The sequence below is a fragment of the Hemiscyllium ocellatum genome, chromosome 6 (genome assembly GCF_020745735.1).
Source record: "Hemiscyllium ocellatum isolate sHemOce1 chromosome 6, sHemOce1.pat.X.cur, whole genome shotgun sequence".
Classification (NCBI taxonomy): domain Eukaryota; kingdom Metazoa; phylum Chordata; class Chondrichthyes; order Orectolobiformes; family Hemiscylliidae; genus Hemiscyllium; species Hemiscyllium ocellatum.
Window position 1 is genome coordinate 44009524 of NC_083406.1, and position 20523 is coordinate 44030046.

Genomic DNA, 20523 nt, shown 5'->3' on the forward strand with positions numbered 1-20523 from the left:
ATTAGACTAGATGGGATTGAATTTCAAAAAGAGGAGGTGTAAGTAATTCTGGAAAGTTTGAAAATAGTAAACCCCCTTGGGCCAATTAGGATTTATCCTAGGATTCTCTGGGAAGCCAGGGAAGAGATTGCAGAGCCTTTCGCTTTGATCTTTCTGTCATCATTGTCTACAGGAATAGTGCCAGAAGACTGGGGGATAGTAAATGTTGTCCCCTTGTCCAAGAAGGGGAGTAGAGACAACCCCAGTAATTACAGACCAACGAGCCTTACTTCAGTTGTGGGTAAAGTATTAAAAAGATAGTAAGAGATCGGATTTATAATCATCTAGAAAGGAATAAGTTGATTAGGCGTTGTCAACAAGGTTTTGTGAAGGGTAGGTCATTCCTCACAAACCTTACTGAGGTCTTTGAGAAGGTGACCAAACAGGTTGATGAGGATAAAGCAGTTGACGTGGTGTATGTGGCTTTTGATAAGGTTCCCCATGGTGCATTATTGCACAAAATACAGAGGCTTGGGATTGAGGGTGATTTAGCTATTTAGATCAGAAATTGACTAGCTGAAATAAGTCAGAGGGTGGTGGTTGATGGGAAATGTTCATCCTTGAGTTCAGTTATTAGTGGTGTACTGCAAGGATCTGACTTGGGTCCATTGCTGTTTGTCATTTTTATAAGTGACCTGGATGAGAGCATAGAAGGGTTGGTTAGTAAATTTGCAGATGAGACTAAGGTCGTTAGAGTTGTGGATAGTGGCAAAGGATGTTGCAGGTTACGGAGGGACATAGATAAGCTACAGAGCTGGGCTGAGAGGTGGAAAATGGTTTTTAATGTGGGAAAGTGTGAGCTGATTCACTTTGGAAGGAGCAACAGGAATGAAGAGTACTGGGCTAATGGTAAGATTCTTGGCAGTATAGATGAGCAAAGAGATTTCAGTTCTATGTGCATAGATCCTTGAAAGTTGCCACCCAGCTGATAGTGTTGTTATGAAGGCATATGGTGTGTTAGTTTTTATTGGTAGAGGGATTGGGTTTCGGAGCCATGAGGTCAGGTTACAGATGTACAAAACTGGTGCAGCCACTCTTGGAGAATTGTATACAGTTCTGGTCATCACATTATAGGAAGGATGTGAAAGCTTTGGTAGGGTTTCAGAGGTGATTTACTAGGATGTTGCCTGGTATGCAGGGAAGGTGTTATGAAGAAAGGCCGAAGTTCTTGAAGCTGTTTTCATTAGAGAGAAGAAGGTTGAGAGATGACCTAATTGAGATATATAAGATAATCAGAGGGGTGAACAGTGAGAGCCTTTTTGCTAGGATGGTAATGGCTAGCATGGGGGGACATAGCTTTATATTGAGAGGTAATAAATATAGGACAGATGTCTACTTAGAGTAGTAGTGGCGTGGAGCTCCCTGCCTGCAACTGTAACAGACTCGCCAACTCGAAGAACATCCATTATTTGATAAATATGTGGATAAAAATGGAATAGTGTAGGATAGATAGGCTTCAGATTGGTTCCACAGATTGGTGCAGTATCGAGGGCTGAAGGGCCTGTACTGTGCTTTAATGTTCTATATTTTCTCTAACTGCCAAATTTTCCATCTTTACTTAATTGGGGGCTACTTGTAAGATAACAAGCTGAGCTTCTGCCACATTTGGATTTGTCTGTCAAAATAAGACCGATTAAATTGCAGTGAAGTAGTCCTTAGAAGTCACTTGTCTTCATAGTTACTGATGAACTGTTCAGATCATCTTGTATCTCAGCATGGAAGCTCTCTTGTCACTGAGACAAGAGTTTGCTTGATTCAAGCTCCACTCCAAAATTGAGAACATTATGCAGAATAGTGCTTCAACTCAAAAGTGAAGACATACCAGTTTGTTAATTACCTCAGCCATGAAATCTGCTTCTGTAATTCAGTTTTAAGCTCTGTTTTGCTTCTATTTGATACACATGGTGTGTCTGCACACTCTAGTGCTAGCTGATCTGATTTGTATGCAGAAGATACAGTGTGGAGAAGGCACACTGTGGTGACACTCAGACTGTTGCACTAATTGGACACTTAGGCAACCATTTTAGAGCTCAACACTCCAGTTACTGCTACCTCTTAAATGTAATCATTTGAATACAGGTTTAACAGTAGCAAGGATCTCCATCAGGCTATTTATGGTGATTAGCAGCCTCTAAACTACTGTTTGATTTATGTTGGCTCTTGTCATGGTTGTAAAAGCATTCAGTGTTTTTCAGAGTTAGTCCAAGTTGCTAAAATCCATAGGCAGGGATGCGACCCATGCTGAAGAACTTAGTCTTGACTTGCATGTGGATATCACTGAGTCGCCACAGTACAAGGAAACTGAATATGTTTAATTTCTTCTTACCATAAAGACTCAGGTTGCCTTTTCTGATGATTGTAGCTTTCTCCATGTCTTTTGTAGTGAAAATATCATTTGGCAACTCTGAAATGTACTACAACTGTATGGAATGCTAATCCCTCACTGTCCCACTGGTGTGTGACCAGCATATAATCGAGGCCAATGCCTGGTATCTAGCAATCATTACGATGTTCATATTCTTCAGCAGCCTACCATGCTTGTTACATTTGAGCCACTGCTGCAAAATGGAGGATGGCTAATGATTGACAAGGGTTATCACACGATGGCATAACTATAGTGTATTTGTAATCATCTGATGGGACTATAAAGTTGAAGAGGTTGAAGTTATTAACCACATGATATTGCTGGCTGAAGGCAGTAACAAAGTTGTGTTTTTGCATTGATGTGCTAAGTCCATCATGATTGAACGATGAAAACCTTCATCTCTGATTGTTGTTTAATTGTCCACCAGTACTCATAACTGAGTGTGGCTGGACTTCTGAGTTTAGATCTGATCCTGTGGTTGTTGGATTGTGTAACTGCCTGTATCATGCTGCTTCTAGTAGATGACTAGAGATGAGCTTTCAGGAAGTTACGTTCACATGCATTTCTTCCAGGTGGTGGCATTTGTGTCCTTATAAACTGTTATGAAACAAGGTCTGGTGAGTAATGGCCTGGTGTGGCAACTGCTCTGACCAGTCCACTCCAGCTATTTCTGCTCTTACACCTTTTAATTACCTTTGTTCAAGTTTAATTAAAGTACCACCATCATCCACGATACCACCATCATTCTGGCTCACCACTATACCACCTTTTAATTACGCAGATTCAAGTTTAACACAATTGTTTCTGACTCACGTTCCTCCATCTCAAAATGAATGTTACATTCTACTGTGTTATGGTTACTGTTTCCTAGGGGATCTTTTATTTTGAAATAATTTATTAAATCTGTTTGATAATACATTAGCTTGGATCCACTACATATTGTTCCAGGAAACTGGACTGAATATGCTGTATGCATTCCTCCTCGTGGTTCTGCTAAGTGTTTTTTCCCAAACTATGTGACAATTAAAGTCACTCTTGATTAATGTACTACCTTTTTTACATACTGTCAACAATTAATGATTTTTTTCACCGTCCCACCATGCACATACTTTTAGGAGACAAAGAGACAACTTGCACCAGTAGTCTCTTTGCCTTTATAGAACACTGCTTGTGGAACACATCCACTCTGGCTGGAGGAATAATCCTGGCTTTCTAGTTGTTTGTCATCTGAATAAATCACCTGTTCCCATGCTAGCATTTCTGTCCTGGGGCTGCTGCAGTTTTCCAATGAAGCACAACGCAAGCTTGAGGAGCAACACTTCACTGTCCGCTTAAGCAGTTTACAACGTCAAGACTTCAATATTGAATTTATAACCTCAGAAACAGATGGCATGATACCTGCTTTCAGTGTTTCTTAATGCATTCCCTCCCTCTCAATACCCTTGTTTTGTTTGTGTCTTGTTTACTTTGCTGTCACTAGAAAGGACCCATTCTCCCATTTTCATATGTTTATATCTTTTTTCCCACTGGAATCAGCATTAACAATTCATTTGTCTTTTGCATTTGCATCATCGACAGCCATGGATGAAGTGTGCGAAAACTGGAAGATGGCTAATGTTGTACCATTGTTTAAGAAAGGCTGCAAACAAATGCCAGAGAATTATAGACCGGTGAGCCTGACATCAGTGGTGGGTACATTGTTGGAGGGGATTCTGAGGAATAGGATTTATATGAAGGCAAAGACTGACAGGGGCTAGTCAGCATGGCATTGTGCACGCAAAATCATGCCTCACAAATTTTATTGACTACTTTGAGGAGTAGTCAAGATGATCAATGAAGCAATGTCATAGATGTTGCCTACATAGACTTTCACAGGCCTTCTATAAGGATCAACATGATAGACTGGCTAGTCACATGGGATCTCGGGAGGGATAACCTAATGGATAAAAAAAAGCTTGCTGGTAGAGGACATTGGTGGTGGTAGAGATTGTTAGTCATACTGGAGGCCTGTGACCAGTGATGTGTTGTAAGGATTGTATCTGGGTCCAAAGTTGTCTGTCATTAATACCAATGATTTGGATGAGGATGTAGGAGGTATGGTTAGCAAGTTTGCAGATGACATTAAAACTGGTGGTATAGTGAACAGTGAAGAAGGTTATCTAAGAGTACAAAGAGATCCTGATCAGAGAGGTCAATAGGCCAAGAAGTGGCAGATGGAGTGTAATTTAGAGAAAGGGGACGTGTTATATTTTGGGAAGATGAACAAAGGCAGGATTTATACAGTTAATGGTAGGGCCCTGGGGAGTGTTGTTGAACATGTTATGAAGTACTGTACCTTTAAGAAAGTTAAATGCTAACAGAACTACCTGACAGCACCAAGCACACAAGATACAATGCAACCTTTTGATCCAGCAGCTAGTGTAGCTATGCCTGGAGACAAAAAGCAAATTTGAATTAGGCCAATCAGTTTAAATTATACCCCAACTAAAATACCAAAATTCAATCAAGTTTGAATTTTGTGTATTGACAATATTAAAAACCAATGATACAAGCCAATGCTTTGGGGGTATAAGATCAGGAAAACTTGAACAGTTGGGGGAGAACTGCCAAGCCACCAAAACATGCAGACTGCCTGTAGAATAGCTCTCTTTATTGATCAGTGACCTGTGAAACATAATCCCTAAGAAAAAGATAAGAAGACAGAGGAAGATATAAAGAGAAGAATAGACAGCTGGCTAGTTATGAAATTTGAATTTTTGGTAAATTTTAATTGAACTACTATTGTAGAAAGGGGCGGTAAAGGATAGGTTAGAGAATGGAGCTGTAAATAGTTGTTAGCTAATTATTCTGTTATACTTTCAGAAATGAAGTTAATTTTTACATTAAATAGTGACCTTCGGGATAGTTCTTGTCCTCTCGAACTTTCACAGATTACTGCATGGGATAAATCTTTTCTGTGTTGCTGGTTTAAATTAAGCAGGGAAAATTTACCCGTGTCATAACAAACAGAAGGGTGTAGGGTCATGGTTGTTTGAAAGTGGCTTCGTGGATAGGCAGTGTGGTGAAGAAGCTGTTTGGCATATGTGCTTTCATTGGTCAGAGCATTGAATATAGGAGTTGAGACATAATGGTGTATCTTTGCAAGACATTCATGCGGCCTCTTTTGGAATACTGAATACAATTCTGGTTGCCATGCTATAGGAAGGATGTTGTTAAATTAGAAAGTGTGTAGAAAACATATGCAAGGATGTTGCCGGGACTAGAGGATTTGAGTTATAAGAAGAAGCCGGTTAGACTAAGAGTTTCTTTCTTTGGAGTATCAGGGACTGAGGGGTGAACTTATAGAGGTTTATAAAATCATGAAGGCATAAATAAGGTGAAAAGCCAAGATCTTTTTCCAAGGGTAAGGGAGCCCAAAACTGGAAGGCTTAGATTTGAGGTGTGAGGGGAAAGATTTAATAGGGACCTAACAGTAGTTTTTTTGTTATATGGAATGAGCTGCCAGCAGAATTGGTAGAGGAGGATGCAATCACAATATTTAGAAGACATTTAGACAGATACATGAATAAGAATGATTTAAATGGATTTAGTTCAACTGCAGCCAATTGGGACTAAAGATTTTGGAACACTTGGTCGGCATGGATGAATTGGACCAAAGGTGTGTTTCCATGCTGTATGACTATGTGACCTGTTCCTTCATCACTATTCCTGCCCGCAAGCACTCATCTCTGTCAAGATTATTTTTTAAAAATCCTTTTTCTAACGTCTTTCAGTTCTGAAGAAGAATCATACTGGACTCAAAACATTGACTCTATTTCTCCCTCCATGAATCCAATCAGACTTGCTAAGTTTCTCCAGCATTCTCTGTGTTTGTCTTCTTCCTACTGTTACTTTTACCTGCACCCATATGGATTCTACATCTCCCAATCTTGCTATTGTGTTTCATCCATTCCGTACTAACAAAGCTAACCCATCACCATTTCCTTCTTGCCTTTCCATTTGAAAAGCCACATAACCATGTATATTTAGTTTCCATCTTTGATGTCTTTGTAACAGTTCTCTGTAATGGCTGTAATATCACGTTCATAATTGCTGTGTCATTAATATGTTTTTCTTGTTCCAACTGCTAAGTGAATTCAAATGAAGTGCCATTATACATGTCTTTTGGCCATTTGTTTTTCCATCTTTGACTCTATTTTCTGTTGATTTTCTGTGTTTGAATTTTTGCCCCTTCCTGCATCATTCTGGTTATCATTATCAAAATAGTTGCCCTGTAATTTTGGCACATTGTTTTGCAATGTAAACCTACATTTCCTTTCTCCCAATTGCACTCCCCAACACACCCACTCCTGTTCATTACTTTAAAGCCTTTCTCTCACTCTAGCTATTCTTAACACCCAGACATTGGTCTTGGTGCAGTTCCATCAGAACAGTTCCCTGCTTCTAGTGCCAGTGCTGATGAACTGCAGCCCATTCAACATATACCAATCTCTGGAATGCATATTTATCCCCTTGACTATATTATTCTATGCTGGTTTTCTCACAGCTCAGGTAGAGGTCTGGAAATTAATACCTGGGAGATTCTGATCTTTAATTTTCTTCCTAACTGTTCAAAATTTTCAACAGAATCTCCTTGCTGGCATTGGTACCAACATGAATGATGAAAACTGGATTCCTCCTTACCAACTTCTTTTGGAGTCCGAAGGAGATGTCAGCTGGCATCTGAGAGGAACAAACCTTTTGTGACTACTTCACATGGCTGCAGAGAACTGCACCTGTCCCCATGATTCTACATCCCCACCACAACTACATTCCTATTCACACCTCCAACCCTACCTACCTGAATGGTTCCCTATCCCATTTTCCCATAGTCCCCATTCTCATTTATACCACATGCAAGAACCTCAAAACTGTTGGGCAAGATGCACACATAGCAATATTAAAATAAGAAATAGGTAATCAATTTTGCACTAATTAAAACATGTTTGCTTTCTCATTTTATTTTAATTCCACATTTATATGCATTTGAAACTTAAGTGGAGCACAATCACTGCACAAAGTTGGCATTTCTCAATATTAGGGAGTTATTTTATAATCAAACTCTGTGGCACTGAAAACCCACAGCCTGTCAGGCAGCATCTAAGGAGCAGGAGAACTGACATTTCAGGCATAAGCCCATCATCAGGAATGAGGGTTGTGGGCCAAGGGGTCTGATAGATAAATAGGAGGTGGTGGGGTTGGTGTGAAGGTAGCTGGGAATGCAATAGGTAGATGAAGGTGGAGTGAAAGTGATAGGTTGGAGAGGAGGGTGGAGCGGATAGATGGGGAAGGCAATGGACAGGTCAAAAGGGCGGTGCCAAGTTGGAGGCTTTGGACTTGGATAATGTGGGGGGAGGGAAATGAGGAAACAGGTGAAATCCACATTAATCCCATGTGTTTGGAAGGACCCAAACTGGAAGATGAAGAATTCTTCCTTCAGGTGTTGGGTGGTTAGTGATGGAGGAGATCCAGAACCTGCATGTCCTTGGCCAAGTGGAAGATGGAGTTGAAATGTTCATCCACAGGGCAGTGGGGTTGGTCAGTGCAGGTGTCCTAGAGATATTCCCTCAATCGATATGGAAGTTGGGATCCACATTGGAAGAGGAGACCACATTGGATGAAATGGAAGCAGTGGATGACATGTGTGGAGGTACAGGTAAACTTCTATTGCATGTGGAAGGATCCTTTTGAAGCCATGGATGAAGGTGAGAGGGGAGATGTGGGTGCAGGTTTTGCACTTTTTGTGATGGTAGGGGAAGGTGCTTGGAGGGGAGGGTGGATTGATGGAGGGTGTAGACCTGTCAAGGGAGTCAACGCAGATAGGGTGGGTAGGGAACTATATCTCTGATGGTGGGGTTTGCTTGCAGGTGGTGGAAACAGTGAAGGATGATGCGGTGCATCCAGAGGTTGGTGGAGTGGAGGGTGAGGACCAGGGGCTTCTCTCCTTGCTGTGATTGGAGGTGTGGGGTTCAAGGACAGAGGTGTGGGAAGTGGAGGAGATATGCTGGAGGGCATCGTTAACTACATGGAAGGGGAATTTCTGGTATTTGAAATAGGAGGCTATCTAGGATATTCCATAGTGGAAGAGATTCTCCTGGGAGCAGATGCAGTGGAGACGGAGGAATTGGGAATAAGGGATTGAATTTTTACAGGAGTCAGGGTGGGAGGAGGTGTAGTCCAGGTAGCTGTGGGAGTCGGTGAGTTTGTAGTGGATGTCCATATTAAGTCAATCCTAAAAATTGAGATGGAGAGGTCCAGGAAGGGGATGGAGGTGTCTGAGATGGTCCAGGTGAACTTGAGGTCAAGGGGTAAGGTGTTGCTGAAGTTAATGAACTCTTTGACCTCCTCGTGGAAGCACGAGTTAGCGTCAATACAGTCATCCATATAGTAGAGGAAAAGGTGAGGAATGGGTCTGGTGTAGCTGCGGAAGATGGACTGTTCCACATACCCAATGAAAAGACAGGCATAGCTTGGGCCCATGTGGGTGCCAATGACTACCCCTTTTGGTTTGGAGGAATTCGGAGGATTGGAATGAGAACTTGTTGAGGGTGAGGACAGATCAGCGAGGCGAATGAAAGTGTTAGTGGATGGATACTGGTTGGGATGGCGTGAGGAGAAGAAACAGAGGGCTTGGAGGCCTTTGTCATGGCGGACAAATGTGTATTGTGTTCAAAATGAGGAAAGTCAATGCATGGTTGGTCAACATGTTGATTCATTTGGTGCTAACAAACAATCTGAAGTTCATATATTACAGAGGAAACCTTTTAGTTATTTCTAATTACTCAAACACCAAAAGGACAGTTTTTAGTTCATTTTCATGCAGTTCATGGACATTTAGTCTGCACTTACTGTCCGAATGCTCTGTTGTATGGAACTGACAATTTCATTTCAAATGTTACTACATCACTAGCCATCTTGCTATATTCACGAAAGACCAACATGAATAGATTATGGCTTTTGAAACAATTTCATGTTGAAAAATTAAAGGAAGTGAACCTAATTTCATCCCATTAATTTGGGTTAAATGGAATCCTGAATAAATCTTCATCACAGTGGACCCGATGAGTACTGCAAATAGGGATCATAAAATTGCAAAGGCTCAAATCTGCAAAGGGCTAGTCATTGGAGAAAATTACCATAAGGTGGCTATTTTATTGCACGAACCTGCTGTGTGTACCGTAACAAAAAATTTACTCTGTAGTTTCTAATGCTGACAAAATGTCCATTTTTTGTCCCTTTTCTTGTTAAATTCTCTGTCACAAATTGCAGACCTCAAACCAAACTGTTTTTAATTATGTCGTACAACCGCAGAGATAATAATACTAACGGTTATCATAATACAACTGGTCACTCATATAATATAAGGATATGCCTAACATTATTGATTCTAAATGAGGAGAGAGTAAGAAAAGAAGAGATACTGGGATAAAAGAAAGTAAGATCATGTCTGGTAAAATACTTGTTATCGTTAGACAGATCGTGCCACTGAACTAACTGAAATCTTGAAACATAAACTGCAGTAAGTCTGTGAGAGACTCCATAGAGACTTGAAAAGTGCCAAACTCAAGGCCACAGCTGCTTCAGGGTAAATAAAAAGTTACTTTCTCTCCAGTAATTTCATAGCCAGTTGCATCAGTCAGACGTCTCCTATATCAGTAGGAAAGTGATGGATGATACAAATGTTCCCTCAGTAATACATATTAATCAGAATATTAGTCATTCTACCAATGACTTTCAATAGCATACACTATCTGAGGCTAACTATGTTAGATGTGAAAACACGACAACCGAAAATTGCTATTGACATAAATCTTTACGCAATGGCAAAGGTAACAATGTCAGCAGTGACAGAGGATTGCTGTGAGGTTTATTTACAGCATAATTTCCACCATGCTTGAATTTTTTTAATAGAAATGCAGAGGTTATCGTATGCTATTATGTTTAGAGCATATTGTAACTTTGTTGTGCTGATTGCTGATCAGCACATTTGATTACAGTACCCACATTACACAGACATGCCAAGATGGGTAGATCTGAAGAGTTATACTAGACTTAAAGCATTATTTCTGTTTCTCTCTCTAACATTGCTGTCATACATGCCAACATTCTCCAAGGTTTCCAGGTTTCCAGAATCCACAGTATTTCACCTTTGCAGAAAGGATGTTGTCTACAATAATTCCATTGGATCAGAATTACTACTGTTTGTTAGTGTAAGCAATCCAGTGTTTGCCCCATTTAGACTATACAACAAGTGTGCCTCACTCAAAAATGACAATCTATCTAGGGCCTAATTAAATTCTGGAAACTTATTGCAAAACTAAATATCTATTTTGTTGCTTTGATTGATCATACAATGAATACCAAGTGGGGTTGACATGTCACTGATATAGCTAAGTATATTTTTTACTTATTGGCATTCGAAAGCTAACTGCTTTATTGAGCTTTTGCTGACAAAAAGCACACTTTGGAGGTCAGTCCATGCAGCGACAGCAGCAGCAACAGGGTGAACAAAACTGAAACTGGATGTGAAGAATGGCAGCTCCAGCAGGATAAAACCTGAGGAGTAGGGTCAGTCAGAGCAAGCATGGAGAGAATCTAGGAACTGAGGTCCACAGGTAATGCCATAACTTAAGAAATGGCTTAGTCTTGGCTGCTCGGGAATCAGGTTTGCAGACTGACTGAGTAATACCTGGGGAGAGGTAGGTTGCTTTCTTTTTATAGTTGTAGTCTGCTAGAAATGAGAGCAGGAGTGAGAGACCTGAGTTTGTTGACTAGTGGATTAGGTTGTGTAATCAGTTCCTGGATTATGGTCTGTTGTTGATAAAATTAATTTACAATGGCAGGAGAACTTGAATCCAATGAATATTCATCTAATATGTGGGAAATCAGGAACACTTCCAGAGTCCATGGCGACCATGCCTTCAAAGTATTCAGCTGCAACTTCTGATTTACCACATGGAACATCTGAAGCTATGGATAAACTTTCAACAGAGCATCCATGATGCTGAGAATATCATAGATTGTACATTTAATGAGTTAGTCGTCCCACCAGCAAGGGCTATATAGACAGAGAAATGTTAGTTGATCACCATGAAGATGATTAAACATAGATAGGCATTGCAGGAGTACCCTGAGGCAATTCTGCTCTCAAACAGGTACTGAATACTATTATGGAGGGGAGGATCCTTCTGACGTAAAAGCAGCAGCAGCAGCAGCAGCAGCCAGGTCAGCGGCACCGCAGCTGACACTATTGTCCAGCAGGGAGGCTCCAAAAGCAGGCAAGCAGCAATGATAGGCTCACTACAGTCTGGGGCACAGATAGGTTTTTCTGTTACCACAAGTAAGACTTGAAGACAGTGTGTTGCCTCTCTAATACCAGGACCAAAGGTATCACTGAACGGGCACAGGATATTCTGAGAGAGGAAAATGAGCAGACAGAGGTTATGGTCCACATTGGTACAAATGACATAGGCAGAAAAAGAGATGCCATCCTTTGCAAGGAGTTCAGAGAGTTAGACAGGAAGCTAAAAAGCAAGAAATCCAAGGGTGTTATCCCAGGATTATTCCCTGTACCACGTGCAAATGAGCCAAAGGATAGTAAGCTGTTGCACTTAAATATGTGGCTACAGAGCTAGAGTGGGGGCTAGGGCTTCAGGTTTGTTGTTCATTGGGATGCATTTCAGGGCAGGTGAGACAAGATGGATCAGTTGCATCTAAACTACAGAGGCATGAATATCTTGGCAAAGAGGTTTGTTAGTGCCACTTGTAGGAGAAGTGTTAAATTAGTGCCATGGGGGATCAGGAACCAAAGCAATAGATTAGCAAGTAAAATGCAGAAGAAGAATCAGAGACTAAGGTCAGTAAGTCTCACAGGAAAAAGAGACAGGGAGATGATATTGAACACAACAGAACTGGCAGTTGGCAGAATTTGTTAGGTGTGCCAGGATAGCTTTTTGAAACAATCAAACAATTTATTCGGCAGGAACTGGAAAATGTAGAATAGACAGCTGTTTGGGGGTAAACCCACATCTGGCATGTGGGATCCTTTTAAAGGCCTGTTAGTTAGAGATTCGGGCCAGCATATACCTGTGAAAATTAAAGATAAAGGTGGCAAAGTATGAGAAACTTGGATGACATGAGAAATTGAGAGCTTAGTCAAAATGAAAAAGAAAACAAATTAAAAGCTTAAGAAACTGAAGACAGAGAGTCCACAAAAAAACAGATGGGCCAATGGATCAAACAATGGCAGATGGAGTTTAATTTAAATATGAGTATAAATACGTGGTGCTGTATTTTGGAAAGGCAAATCAGGGCAAGACTTATGGACTAAATGGTAAGGTCCTGGGAAGAGTTACTGAAAAAAGAGATAGAGGAGTGCAGGTTCATAGTTCTTTAAAAGTACAGTCAGAATCAGACAAAAGTAATGAAGAAGGTGTTTGGTATGTTTGCCTTTAGTGGTTAGTGCATTGAGTACAGGAGCTGGGAGGTCATGCTGTAACTGTACAGGACATTGGTTAGGTAATTTTGGAAGACTGCAGTCAGTCTTGGTCTTCCTGCTGCAGGAAGGATGTTGTGAAACTTGAAAGAGCTCAGGAAAGCTTTACAAGGATATTGTCAGGGTTGGAAGATTTGAGCTATAGTGAGAGATTGAATAGTTTGGGGCTATTTTCCCAAGAGCGTCAGAGGCTGGGGGTGACATTAGAGAAGTATATAAAATCATGATAAGCATAAATAAAATGAATAGCGAAAGTTTTTTCCCCAGGGTAACAGTGTCCAAAACTAAAGGGCATAGACTTAAGGTGAGAGGGTAAAGATTTAAAAAGGAATTAAGGGGCAACTTCTTCACGCAGAGGGTAGTGTGTGCGTGGAATGAGCTGCCAGAGGAAGTGGTGGAGGCTAGTACAATTATAACATTTGAAAGGTATCTGAGTAGGTAAATGAATATGAAATGGTTAGAGGGATATGGGTCAATGCATGGTAAATGGGACAAGATCAAGTAAGGATGTCTGGTTGGCATGGATGAGTTGGATCAAAGAATTTGTTTCCATGCTATATAACTCTGACTCCATGACCCAAATGCAAAGGTAGTAGGAAAGAACTCAAACAAGGAATTAGGATGGCAAAAAGGGACCATCAAATGACAAACAAGATTAAGGAAAATCTTGAGGTGTTTTATACACATATAAGATCAAGAGGGTAGCAAGGGAAAGGTAGATTCGCTCAAAGACAAAGGAGGGAACTTGTGTGGAGCCTGCAAGGTGGTGCAAACATCCCCATTAGATACACTAGGTTAAAACCCTCTGAACCTGGGACATGAGTTTGTGGAATTCATATTTGAACTAAGATTTCCTGAGACAGACTAGGCAATATGCAAGCCTAGGGGCAGCTGTCTGGTACAGGCGTTTAGCTTGTAAAGTTATAGGAAGATCCCCACAAAAACCTCAGCTAAAGACAATGAACACCAAGGACTGCACAAAACACTATATAGGACAAACAGGAAGACAGCTAACAATCCGCATACATGAACACCAACTAGCCACGAAATGACACGATCAGCTATCCCTAGTAGCCACACACTCAGACAACAAGCAACATGAATTCGACTGGGAAAACACTACTATCATAGGGCAAGCCAGACAGAGAACAGCCAGGGAATTCCTAGAGGCATGGCATTCATCCACAAACTCCATCAACAAACACATCGACCTGGACCCAATATACCAACCACTACAGCGGACAGCTGAAACTGACACCCGGAAGCGGCAAGGACACTATAAATACCGGAAGAAACATCAAAGAAGCGCTTCGCAGGAGGCTCCAGAGCACTGATGACGTCTCCTAGCCAGGGGACGAAACGTTTGCAACAAAAACTTCCAGCTCGGCGAACAGAACCACTACAACAAGCACCCGAGCTACAAATCTTCGCACAAACTTTGAACAATGAACACCAGCCTGCAGAACAAGTAACGGAGACATTCTGGAGTCTACAAGAAATAAAAGCATTCAACTTTCAAACATAGAATCCCTACGGTGTGGAAGCGACCATTTGGCCCAACAAGTCCACACTGACCCACTGAAGATTATCCCACCCAGACTCATTCCTCGACATTTAACCCTGACTAATGCATCTAACTCAGACCCCTGAACACTATGGGCAATTTAGCATGGCCAAATCACCTAACCTACACATGTTTGAATTTTGGGAGGAAACCCACTCAGACACAGGGAGAATTTGCAAACTCCATGAAGACGTCTCCCAAGGCATCTGGTTCTGTGAGAGGGCAGTGCTAACCTCTGAGCCACCGTGTCACACCAATCAGTTTACTCGAACACTGATATATTGAACATTCCACACTGTTTACTACATGCAAACCTGTTTGCCTTTAGATGTGAAGGCGTTACACTACCAGTAAAACTTTAACCTATATCCACCCAAGAGAAATACTGGACATTCAAAACAATAAAGAACCCATGTAATTTTATCAGAGAGCCATTTACACCTTATCAATTATCAGGAGGCTCAGTCAACCCTAAGAGGAGAAACAACAGCTCAGTAATCAAATCCACATTTGGCAAGAGATAAGGGAAACTAAAAGTCAGTGTAACTTGGGAGCCCTGATGTCTAGGAAAAAGAGAACAATATTCAGCATGGGGTCTGGCCAGAGTTGAGAGAATCAGCCACAGCCAGTGCAGTGAGCCATAGACTATAACCATCACAGACTCAGGGAAAGAAGGAGAACAAACAATCTTCTCACTCACCAACATGCATGTACTAATGGGAAGCGACCAGAGAGCCGAGATACCGACCAGTAGCAGCATCAGCAGCATCCATCACCAGCCCAACCGACAGAAGCCACTTCTGAGTTGAGCATAAGGTCATCAAGGCCCTCTGTCCTAGCTCAGTTAGATAGGATAGGAAGGATGGGCATTGGGACTGACTGTTCAGGGCACTCCTGGGGAAGGGAGCAGAATGTGATTCTGGGATTAATGTTTTTCTCTATCTATCTCTCCCTTTTTCCCCTGTCATCCAGTAATTAACAGTTCTCTGTAATTTTAAATCCACAATAAGCAAGTCAAAGATTCAAAGGTTAACTGGGTGTCAGTTAACTGTCAGAGTTTAGATTAGAGTGGTGTTGCAAAAGCACAGCAGGTCAGGCAGCATCCGAGGATCAGGAAAATCGATGTTTTGGCAAAAGCCCTTCATCAGGTCTCCATTTCTGATGAAGGGCTTTTGCCCGGAACATTGATTTTCCCGCTCTTCGGATGCTGCCTGACATGCTGTGCTTTTCCAGCACCACTCTAATCTAAACTCTAGTTCCCAGCATCTGCAGTCCTCACTTTTGCCTATTCAGTTAACTGTCAGATAACATAGAACATAGAACATAATAGCGCAGTACAGGCCCTTCGGCCCTCGATGTTGCACTGCCCTGTCATACTAATCTGAAGCCCATGTATGTCCATTTTTCTGTCCAATGACAACTTAAATGCACTTAAACTTGGCGAATCTACTACCGATGCTGGCAAAGCATTCCATACCCTTACTACTCACTGAGTAAAGAATAAGTCTCACTTCTCCTGATCTATAACATTCGGTTTTTTGAAATACTCAATTTTCTTTTTCAGTTATTGTACATGTTTTTCATTTTGTTTGTGTTAATAAAATCAGAGTTTCCTTTGCCTCTTAAGCATCTGCCTTCTCTGTTTTTCACCACACTACATCTCACGACATAATCACAGTGTCAGAACCAGAGAGCAAGTGTACCATAAATTAACCAGTGGTCCCTACAAGCCAGAGAAGATGGTGGGGTCCTTAATGAATGTATTAAATTGGTATTCACAAAGGAGAAATACATGGTGAATGTTAAATCTTGGGAGGGCATGTTGATATTCTGTATCAATATTAAAAAGGTGTTGAGTGTTTTGCGAAGCATTAAGGTAGATAAGAACCTCAGGTCTGATGGGGTTAATCCCTGGAATAATGAGGGAGGTGGGTAAGAAAATTACTGATTCTTGTACAAAATCTTTCCATCTTATTTAGTCACAGTCGATGTCTGAGAGGACTGAAGAATAACCAACATCATTCCTTTGTTTAAGAAGGGCACTAGGGATAATCAGGGAAATTGCAAGCTGGTGAGCCTTATGTCAATGGTTAGGAATTATTGGAGAAGCTTGTTAGGGATAGAATTTATTCACATTTGGAAAAAAATATGGCGATGGGCAGAATTGCTTTGTGTGGGGAAGGCCTTATCTCATAGACATGCTTGAGTTTTTTGAAGCAGAGACCTGATTGATGAGGACAGGGCAGCAGATGTTATCTATATGGACTTTAGGATGGCTTTTAACAAAGTGTCACATGGCAGGCTGACACAAAAAGTGGAGTCACATGGGCTCTGCGGTGAGTTGGTAAGATGGATACAGGTCTGACTTAGTCACAGAAAATAGAAGTAGCAGTGGAAGGATCTTCCAGTTGGATTGAAGATCTTTGACAAGTGATTTTCTGCAGGGATCTGTGCTCGGACCCCTTTAATTGTAACAAATATAAATGATTTGGAAGAAAATGGAGGTAGCCTCATTTGTACATTTGCAGACAGCAGAAGATTAGGTTATCTGTGGATACTGAGGAGAATTGCCAGAGAATACAGCATGATATTGATAGACTAGAGAATTGGGCAGAGAAATGGCTAATTGAATTTAATCTAGACAAATGCCAGGTGATGAATATTGAAAGATCTAATGGAAGAGGGAAGTATACAATAAATGGCAGAGTCTTTAGTTGCATAAATACAAAGGGATTGAGGCATACAGATCCACATTTCTCTGAATGTGGCAACACAAGCAGATAACGAGGTCAAGAAGACACATAACATGCTTGTCTTCATTGGCTCGGGTTTGGTCTATTAAAATTGTCAAGTCATACAAACTAGTCTTGGGGCAACCAGTTTGGGCGAAGTTCACAACACAGAATCAGATAAGTTAATTGTTGTGTTAAGTCGTTCCAAGAGAAAGGCTGCGTTAGTGTAAACAATGGGTTTTTTTCTTGATTATATGTTTTCGGAGATAAGTCTCTTGATGAAACTTAAAATATAAGCCATAGCTATTAATGTAACCTGGTGCAGTGTTTTGTAGAGGAATAAGATGGTGTTATTTTCTGAGTCTGTAGATTGTGAAGGAGGAAAAATGGCCTTTGCAGTGATATTTACTTCTTGTCAGATGTGGGAGTTTAAAGAGAGTTTAAGGGTTACTGCGTATTATATCTGCCATAAATGCTGTTGGATGCGAATCGTATCAGATCGAGTGGCTAGGTTGGAGAGACAGATAGAAGCAATGAGGAATTTGCAACAGCAACAGTATGTGATGGATGGTAGTTATAGGAAGGGGGGAAATTCTCAGATACAGTCACATAGATGGGTTAACTCCAGGAAGGGTAAGAGAGGTAAGGACCTAGGGCAGGAGTCTTTTGTGGATATACCCATTTCAAACAGGTATGCTGTTTTGGAAAATGTAGGGAGTGATGGATTCTCAGGGAACGTAGCACGAACAGCCAAGTTTCTGGTATTGAGACTGGCTCAAATGCAACGAGGTGTATGTTGGCTGCCAAGAGATCAATTCTGTAAGGGGATTCTGTAGTCTGAGGTACAGACAGATGTTTCTGTGGCCAGTAGAGAAGAAGCAGAATGGTGTGTTGTTTCCCTGGTGCCAGGATCAAGAAGGTTTCAGAGAGGGTGCAGAATGTTCTCACAGGGAGAGGGGCCAGCAAGAGGTCATTGTCCAAATTGGAACCAACGATATAGGAAAGGTAAAGGTTCAGATTCTGAAGGGAGATTACAAAGAGTTAGGCAGAAATTTAAAAAGGCAGTCCTCAAGGGTAGTAATATCTGGATTACTCCCAGTGCTATGAGCTAGTGAAGGCAGGAATAGAAGGATAGAGCAGATGAATGCATGGCTAAGGAGCTGGTGTATGAGAGAAGAATTCACATTTTTGGATCATTGCAATGTCCTTTGGAGTAGAAGTGATCTGTACAAGAAGGACGGATTGCACCTAAATTGGAAGGGGACTAATATACTGTCAGGGAAATTTGCTAGAACTGCTTGGGAGGATTTAAACTAGTAAGGTGGGGAAGGGGGGTGGGTGGACCCAGGAAGAAAGTGAGAGAAGAAATCAATCTGAGACTGGTACAATTGAGAACAGAAGTGAGGCAAACAGTCAGGGCATGCAGGGACAAGGTTGGACTAATAAATTAAACTGCATTTATTTCAATGCAAGGGGCCAAAAAGGATGGCAGATAAATTCAGGGCATGGTTAGGAACATGGGACTGGGATATCATAGCAATTACAGAAACATGGCTCAGGGATGGGCAAGACTAGCAACTTAATGTTCTAGGATACAGATGCTACAGGAAGGATAGAAAAGGAGGCAAGAGAGGAGGGGGAGTGGCATTTTTGATAAGGGATAGCATTACAGCTGTGCTGAGGGAGGATATTCCCGGAAATACATCCAGGAAAGTTATTTGGATGAAACTGAGAAATAAGAAAGGGATGATCACCTGATTGGGATTGTATTATAGACCTCCTAATGGTCAGAGGGAAATTGAGGAACAAACTTGTAAGGAGATCTCAGCTATCTGTAAGAATAATAGGGTAGTTATGGTCAGGGATTTTAACGTTCCAAACATAGGCGGGGACTGCTATAGTGTTAAAGGTTTAGATGGAGAGGAATGTCTTAAGTGCGTACAAGACAATTTTCTGATTCAGGATGTACCTACTAGAGAAGGTGCAAAACTTGACCTATTCTTGGGAAATAAGGCAGGGCAGGTGACTGAGGTGTCAGTGGGGGAGCACTTTGGGACCAGCGACCATAATTCTATTTGTTTTAAAATAATGATGGAAAAGGATAGTCCAGATCCAAAAGTTTAAGTTCTAAATTGGAGAAAGGCCAATTTTGATGGTATTAGGCAAAAACTTTCGAAAGCTGATTGGAGGCAGATGTTTGCAGGTAAAGGGACAGCTGGAAAATGGGAAGCCTTCAGAAATGAGATAACAAGAATCCAGAGAAAGTATAATCCTGTCAGGGTGAAAGGGAAGGCTGGTAGGTATAGGGAATGCTGGATGACTAAATTGAGGGTTTGGTTAAGAAAAATAAGGAAACATATGCCAGGTATAGACAGGATAGATCGAGTGAATCCTTAGAAGAGTATGAAGGCCTAAGGAGTATACTTAGGAGGGAAATCAGGGGGCAAAACGGGGATATGGGGGATTTGGCAAATAGAATTAAGGAGAATCCAAAAGGTTTTTACAGATATATTAAGGACAAAAGGGTAACTAAGGAGAGAATAGGGCCTCTCAAAGATCAGCAGGGTGGCCTTTGTGTGGAGCCACAGAAAATGGGGGAGATACTAAATGAATATTTTGCATCGGTATTTACTGTGGGGAAGGATATGCAGGATATCGACTGTAGGGAAATAAATGGTGACATCTTGCAAAATGTCCACATTACAGAGGAGGAAGTGCTGGATGTCTTGAAATGGTTAAAGGTGGATAAATCCCTAGGATCTGATCAGGTGTACCCGAGAACTCTGTGGGAAGCGAGGGAAGTGATTACTGGGCCTCTTGCTGAAATATTTGTATCATCGATAGTCACAGGTGAGATGCCGGAAGACTGGAGGTTGGGAAATGTGGTTCCTCTGTGTAAGAAGGGCAGTAAAGACAAACCAGGGAACTATAGACCAGTGAGCCTGACCTCGGGAGTGGGCAAGTTGTTGGAGAGAATCCTGAGGGACAGGATGTACAAGTATTTGGAAAGGCAAGGACTGATTCGGGATAGTCAACATGGCTTTGTGCGAGGGAAATCATGTCTCACAATCTTGATTGAGTTTTTTGAAGAAGTAACAAAGAAGATTGATGAGGGCAGAGCAGTAGATGTGATCTATATGGATTTCAGTAAGGCGTTCAACAAGGTTCCCCATGGGAGACTGATTAGCAAGGTTAGATCTCATGCAATACAGGGAAAACTAGCCATTTGGATACAGAACTGGTTCGAAGGTAGAAGACAGACAGTGATGGTGGAGTGTTATTTTTCAGG